This window comes from Rhinopithecus roxellana, chromosome 12, assembly GCF_007565055.1.
Source record: "Rhinopithecus roxellana isolate Shanxi Qingling chromosome 12, ASM756505v1, whole genome shotgun sequence".
Classification (NCBI taxonomy): domain Eukaryota; kingdom Metazoa; phylum Chordata; class Mammalia; order Primates; family Cercopithecidae; genus Rhinopithecus; species Rhinopithecus roxellana.
In genome coordinates this window covers 66342203-66348675 of record NC_044560.1, presented here as the reverse complement: position 1 = coordinate 66348675, position 6473 = coordinate 66342203, and positions in this window count along the sequence as shown.

The window sequence follows — 6473 nt, the reverse complement described above, 5'->3', positions numbered from 1 at the left end:
TATCTTAGAGAAGCTTTAGAATCAATTCATTAAGAAAATAATCATTAATGGGTGTGTCACATCAATTAATTTGTGCACAGTTTTAAGAAATAATGTTTTCATCTTACTGATACTTCTAAGTAATGCAGAAAATGAAATAAAATTGTAATGAAAAATATCACCGTTGTTACTTCATTTGACTGAATATTTGATTTTAAGAATGCTCTAGCATATATATCATTGATTATTTGTTTCCACTCTGATGGTACTTCTGTGATCTTAAGGTATTGATTTTAAACTTTTTCAATCCTTAGAGAATATTTAATACATATGAGGGTACTGAAAACGAGTATAAATTGTTTTTCTTTGAATAATGCATCCATTATATGCACGAAACGTCACATTTAATAAATGTTAAAACAATATACAGATGGGTGGATGTACATTTAGAAAGAAGACCAGAGAGTATATATGTGAAAATATCAGCAATGACAATTTCTGGATGATGGGATTATGAGTGATTTTTATTTTTCAGCATGTACTTTTCTGAATCTTTCAAATATGAACAATTATTCCTTTTATAATCAGAGAAACAAATATAGTTGATGATTTAAAGATGCGTACAGATTTGAAGGCTGATTATATCAATTGACTAACACTACCATTGTATACATATAATAAAACTTCACAGATTACAACTTTAGAAACCTGTGATGAAAACCTGTCCACATGATCATTCTGGGTAACCGTTTCCATTTAAAAAAATCTTCATTTAAAAGATAAAATCAAATCTTCATTTTTAAGAATTGCATACATACGAGCCCTTAGTATTATTTGTTAATAAGACTTCATTCACCTTTATAATACTACTACTTAAGGTTGCATGATATAGTGGTTAATTGCACAAACTCATTTAAATCCTGGCTCCACCTCTCAGTAAATATAAGACCAGTTTCTTCATCTGTAAAATGCAGGTGAAAAGAGAATCTACCTCATAGGTCTTTTGAGGATTAAATGGGTTAATGCTTGTAAAGTGCTATGGTAGTATTTGGCCTGACACAGAAATTTCTATATATGTATTTGTTGAATGTAATAAATGCCTGCCTTCTTTTCATTTGTTATTAGGCCCACATAGAAAAGCCATCATTGGCCTCTGGGTCAGGCAACAGATGGGAGGTGTTGAGAGTAGCAAACCCTACAAGATGCTGGAGGCCATTCACAAGCAAGTGCCTGTTTGGAAAAATAACATGGGATAAGAACAATGAGATAGTTTGATGAGGAAAGTGTTGTGCTACATTGAATACTCATGTCACAAAATGTGCTTCTACATTATGTAACTTACATGGTCAAATGACTGGTACATTTTATTCCTCTGCTAATTTGTTAATTCTGTTCCAAGAGGAAAGAGTCTAACATGACTTTTCAAAAACAAAAAACAAAACAAAACAAAACAAAACCCCCAACTTAATTAGGCCTTTCTTACTTGATGTTCCCTTATTCTTGTAAGTTTTAGAAACACTGTATTTGCTTCAGAGAAGAAACCCATGTTAGTGCAGAATCCTTAGAAATTGTGGCCCATTTATACATATGTACATTTTGCTTCTCCTGAGCTCTTAGCACATTTACTGCAATAGATTGCAAATGAGCTATTGGATGTTATATCCCAGGTGTGTGGCAGGAAAGCCTGTAGTATGTGAAATTTTCAAGGACCAAGTTCCTGTTTTGTGAAAGATGTTTCCTTCTTAGAATTGTGAACGATGGGGCTGAAAGCCAGCTTTGGGTTTCACCCGTTCCTTTCAGTTCGGCAGAGGGGCAGGCAGAACTGAACTGTAAACACCTGTGAGGTAATTTGTTTTAAAAACACTTCATGATTTTGCTAAGAAGGCTCCAGGGATTCAGTTCCAGTTCTCTGGGAAGCAGAGTTGCCCTTACAACACTCTCCTCTCTCCTTACTCTCTCTCTCTGCTTACCCCAACCCTATCTTAAGTACTTTCATGGAGGAATCGTGCAGGTGGTTCCAAGCCCACGTGCTGCCGGGGAGGCAGTTTCCATGGCATTCAGTGGAGCGGGCTGTCATGTGGGGCTTGTGGTTTTGGCAGCCAAGATTCTGCCTAAGGTTTGTTTCATATTCTTTAAATTTCATCTCATAATTTTCATAGTGACAGACTCAGAAAATATATATCCTTCCTTTTCCTTTTTAGAGTCAGACTTAAGTTCATACCATTCCTTATTTTTAGACACCAATGTTTTCCCTCTCTTTTTTCTACCCCAATATAGAAGCATAATAAGTCTTTTGAGACAGCATTTTACTGATTTGTCATTGTAACAGAATTTACCTTCTTCAATCACCTGCAGATTTTAACTAGAGAAATTTGAACTTTTTCCTAACCTCTTTATACTTTGTCCAGAAGGAGCATTTCCTTTCCTCCAGACTCTGAGCTGTGTGGAGTTGGCCCTTTGCAGTCACCTTTGCTAGACCTTTACAACTTCTGCTTTCTTGTCTGCACTCTTGAGGAAGCCAAAGCTTCTTCCCAAAGAGATGAAGCCTTCTAACCAGACACACAGGATCCTTCCAGCTTCCACATACTTGAAACTTATTCTCTGTATGTTTCACAGTCTTAGCACTTGTTTCTCTTAGAGCTTAGCTACCTGTCATTCTTCCATTTGCCCAGGCTCCCTCTCAGAAATTCTTAGTTTTGTGGAGCCTATTAAGACCCTATTGAGAATATGATGGCTATGGACCTTCTTCCCAGGAAAACGCTCATTCATGTCTCTACAGGTGCCTCTACCTCTGCTAAGGAAGTAGTTCACACATTATCTTTAAAGTGTAAAGGATTCCAATAGAAATCTGCCACATGAGCAATATATTCAACCAAACTTAGAAAGTATACTGCTCACCTTTACATAATAAAGAAATAAACGTAGTATTAGTTTCCTTAGGCTGCCATAACAAATTACCATAAACTTGGTGGTGTAAAACAATAGAGATTTATTTCCTCATAGTTCTGGAGGCCAGAGTCCAAAATCAAGATGTGGGCAGTGTGCTAACTCCAAAGGCTCCAGGGGAGATTCTGTTTTTGCCTCTTCCAGCCTCTCATGCCTTTGGGGGTTCCTCAGTTCGCAGCTGCATCACTCTAGTCTCTGCCTCCATGGCTGCATTGCCTCCTCCTCTTTCTGTCTGGCAGGTCTTCCCTGTATGACTCTTATAAGGACACTGGTCACTGGATTTGGGGCCCACCTGGATAGCCCTGGGTGATCTCTTCATCTCAAGATCCTTAATAACATCTGCAAAGATCTTTTTTCCATGTAAGGTCACATTTGCAGGTTCTGACAATGAAGACATGGTCTTCTATTTTGAGGGCCACCATTCAACCCAAATCACCAAGTAAGAGGTCAGTGAGCTTTTTAAGGGCAGCTCTTCTGGTGTATGTGGATCTTAGCTATACACAAGCTACTCTTCCCTTTAGATCTGGGGGATGGTACCATTCACCTCCTGGTTTGATCTGTTGTCACATAGATGTTTATAAAAGGGTGAAGAGCATGGACTTTGGATGCAGCTAGTACTAAGGTTTAGACTGGGCTCCACCAATATCTAGCTGTGTGATCTTGAGCAAGTATTCTCTAAGGTTAAGTTCTCTTGTTTATGAAATGGGAATAATAATAACACCTACCTCACAGCATAGGGTAGCCAAGCATTAACTGAGATCATGCATGAGCTAGAATGCCTTTGGCTGCAAGTAACTGAATACCTAAGAGTGTCTTAAACAGAAGAGACATCATGCTTGCTTCAGAAGTTTAAGAAGTAGGCCATCCCAGGATGGAATAGCTAATTCAGTGATGGCATCAGGACTCAGGCTCATTCCACCCTTTGCCCTGCCATCCTCAGTATAGGGTAATGTTTTCTCTATGGCCACAAAATGGGGGATAAAGCTCCTGTTAAAGATGCTCTGGTGCCTCCTGCATGACAATCTCAGGGTCTTACTGTATTTTTCATGGGGAAGCTGACCTGTGATACTAAGAGTAGTTCCAGGAAGGAGACTTGAAAATGGGATTTTGGAGCTGGATCATCCACTGGTTTACTAGCAATGAATGAGCCTTTGTAATACTGTAATCACACAATGGTTAAAACCGTCTGCAGAGGTGAATTGGGATAAGATACTGGAGAAAGGAATAGACTGGCAGGGGCAAAATCTCAAATGCTTGAGAGGTGTGGGGGAAATGGTTATTATAAGCACTATGGAATTTGAATGGGTGTCACTGGGGACCATTAATACATTAAGAAAGGCAATGATAAGTTGAGGATGATTAATAACTAATATAAAGTAGACCATGACAGCAAGAGGGCCTCCTTGGCAACATATGAAGACAGTATATATCTAGATGGCAAAAAAAAAAAAAAAAAACTTAGGATCAGAACCAGGTCTTAATTATTAGAATAGCAGAGCTCCAAGGAAAATTGAATTCTCCACCCTTGACAGCTCTGTCACACTAAGGTCAGAGTCCTGATTGATGCACTTCAAATCTTGAATCGTCAGCTTTCCCTGAATTCTCTGGGCCTGCAGAACTGGCTTATTTCTCCATATTAAAAGCTAGCATTGCCCCTCTTGCTTGAAGACAATGCAGAAGCTTCTGCCTACAAGGAAACACATGCCTCCTTGGGATATATCCCCACCTCCTGACCACCAGATCTATAAATAGGATAAGCCACAGCGTACACCAGCTAGACACATGCTGGGCTTGTTAAGGAAGGAAGGAGACCACAGGCCAAAAGAGTGGCAAAGGCCCAGCCAATAGATATAAAAGCTGGAAGATTATGCATGAGTGCTGGATAAAACCCATCCATTTTTCAAATCAAGAAGCAAGAAGAGAAGCAGTTTCTATTCACATGGATGGACAGTTGCATACATTTATGTTCTTGTCCCAGGATGACATTAAATTTTCTAGCCTTTGTATATGGGACCAGGGTCATCAAGACATTCCCTAGGACATCAAATTGCCATCATACCCATGAGACTATGTTAATTGGACTGAATGACCAAGAAGTGACACTTATACTCTGGAGAATGGTAGATAAACCCATCAAAGGCCCACCACATTAGTGACGTTTTTAGCAGTCTGGTGGTCTAGGACAAGGATTGGTGAAATCTGTCCCACCACTTGTTTTTGTAAGTAAAGTTTTATTGGAACACAGCCATGCCCATTTGCTTATATATTGCCTATGGTTGTTTTCATGTTATAATGGCAGAGTTAGTAGTTGAAACAAAGACTATTTGGTCTATGAAGCCTAAAATTTTTTACCCTTTGACCCTTTATAGGAAAAGTTTGCTGAGGGTATTATAGGACATCCCCTCCAAAATAAAGGACACATTATTGCATCAAGCTTTCTACCACTAAGAAGAAAGCACAGTGTTTGGTATTCTCTTTTGGAAGACTCATATTCCACATGTGGTAATACTTCTCCAACACATTTACTGAGTGGCAAGGAAGGCTTCCAGCTTTGTTTGGGGCCCAGAGAAGTAAAAGGCACTGGAGTAGGTCCAGACGGGGTACAGATATTCCTTCTGCTTGAACCATGTGAATCAGCAAATTCTATGCTATTAGAGATGTCTCTGATTGGGGAAGATGCTGTGTGGGGCTGTGAGTGAACTAAAACACACAAGCATTTATTCTCTCAGTCAACGATAACAATCAACATAGAACACTTCTGTCAAATGTTTGGGGATTTCTCTCCACAACAAGCAAGCAATCAATTCTGCAGCAGGCACCCTTTGAGTGCCCTCTAATTCCATTCTATTCTTACTCTATCTACCTGGAGATAGCATCAGATGCCATAGGTTAAGGAATTAATGCCCAAGACTGCCACCACTGCCCCACTCCAGGCAGCCTTCAGACACCAGTCTTAAGCTCCAGGTTGTTTTATCTGTGCTTCTGACCCACTGGCTATAAATCAGGGATCCCACACCCCCCACACACACCCCGCTCCTTGGGTTAGATTAATTTGCTAGAGCAGCTCCTGAAACTCAAGGAAACACCTACTTACATTCACCCATCTATTATAAAGGATATTACAAAGGATTCAGATGAAAACATGCATATGGTTAGGTATGGGGGAAGAGGCGTGGAGTTTCCATGCTCCCCCCAACCCCTGGGTACACCATCCTCTAAGAGCCTCCATGGGTTCAGCTATTTGAAAGCTTTTCCAACCATGCTCTTTTGGGTTTTTATGGAGGCCTCATTACGTAGGACTGATTGATTACACCGTTGGCCATTGGTGATCAACTTAACCTTCACTACCTTTCTCTTTCCCAGTGGTTGAGAGTGGGCTGAAAGTCCCAACCCTCTAATAAAGCCTTGGTCTTTCCAGCGGCCAGCCCCCATCCTGAGGCTACCTAGGGACTGCTTGCCATCAGTCAATTATTAGCATACAAAAATACATCACTTTAGAGATTCTAAGGATTTGAGGAGTTGTATGCCAGGAAATTGAGTGAAGACCA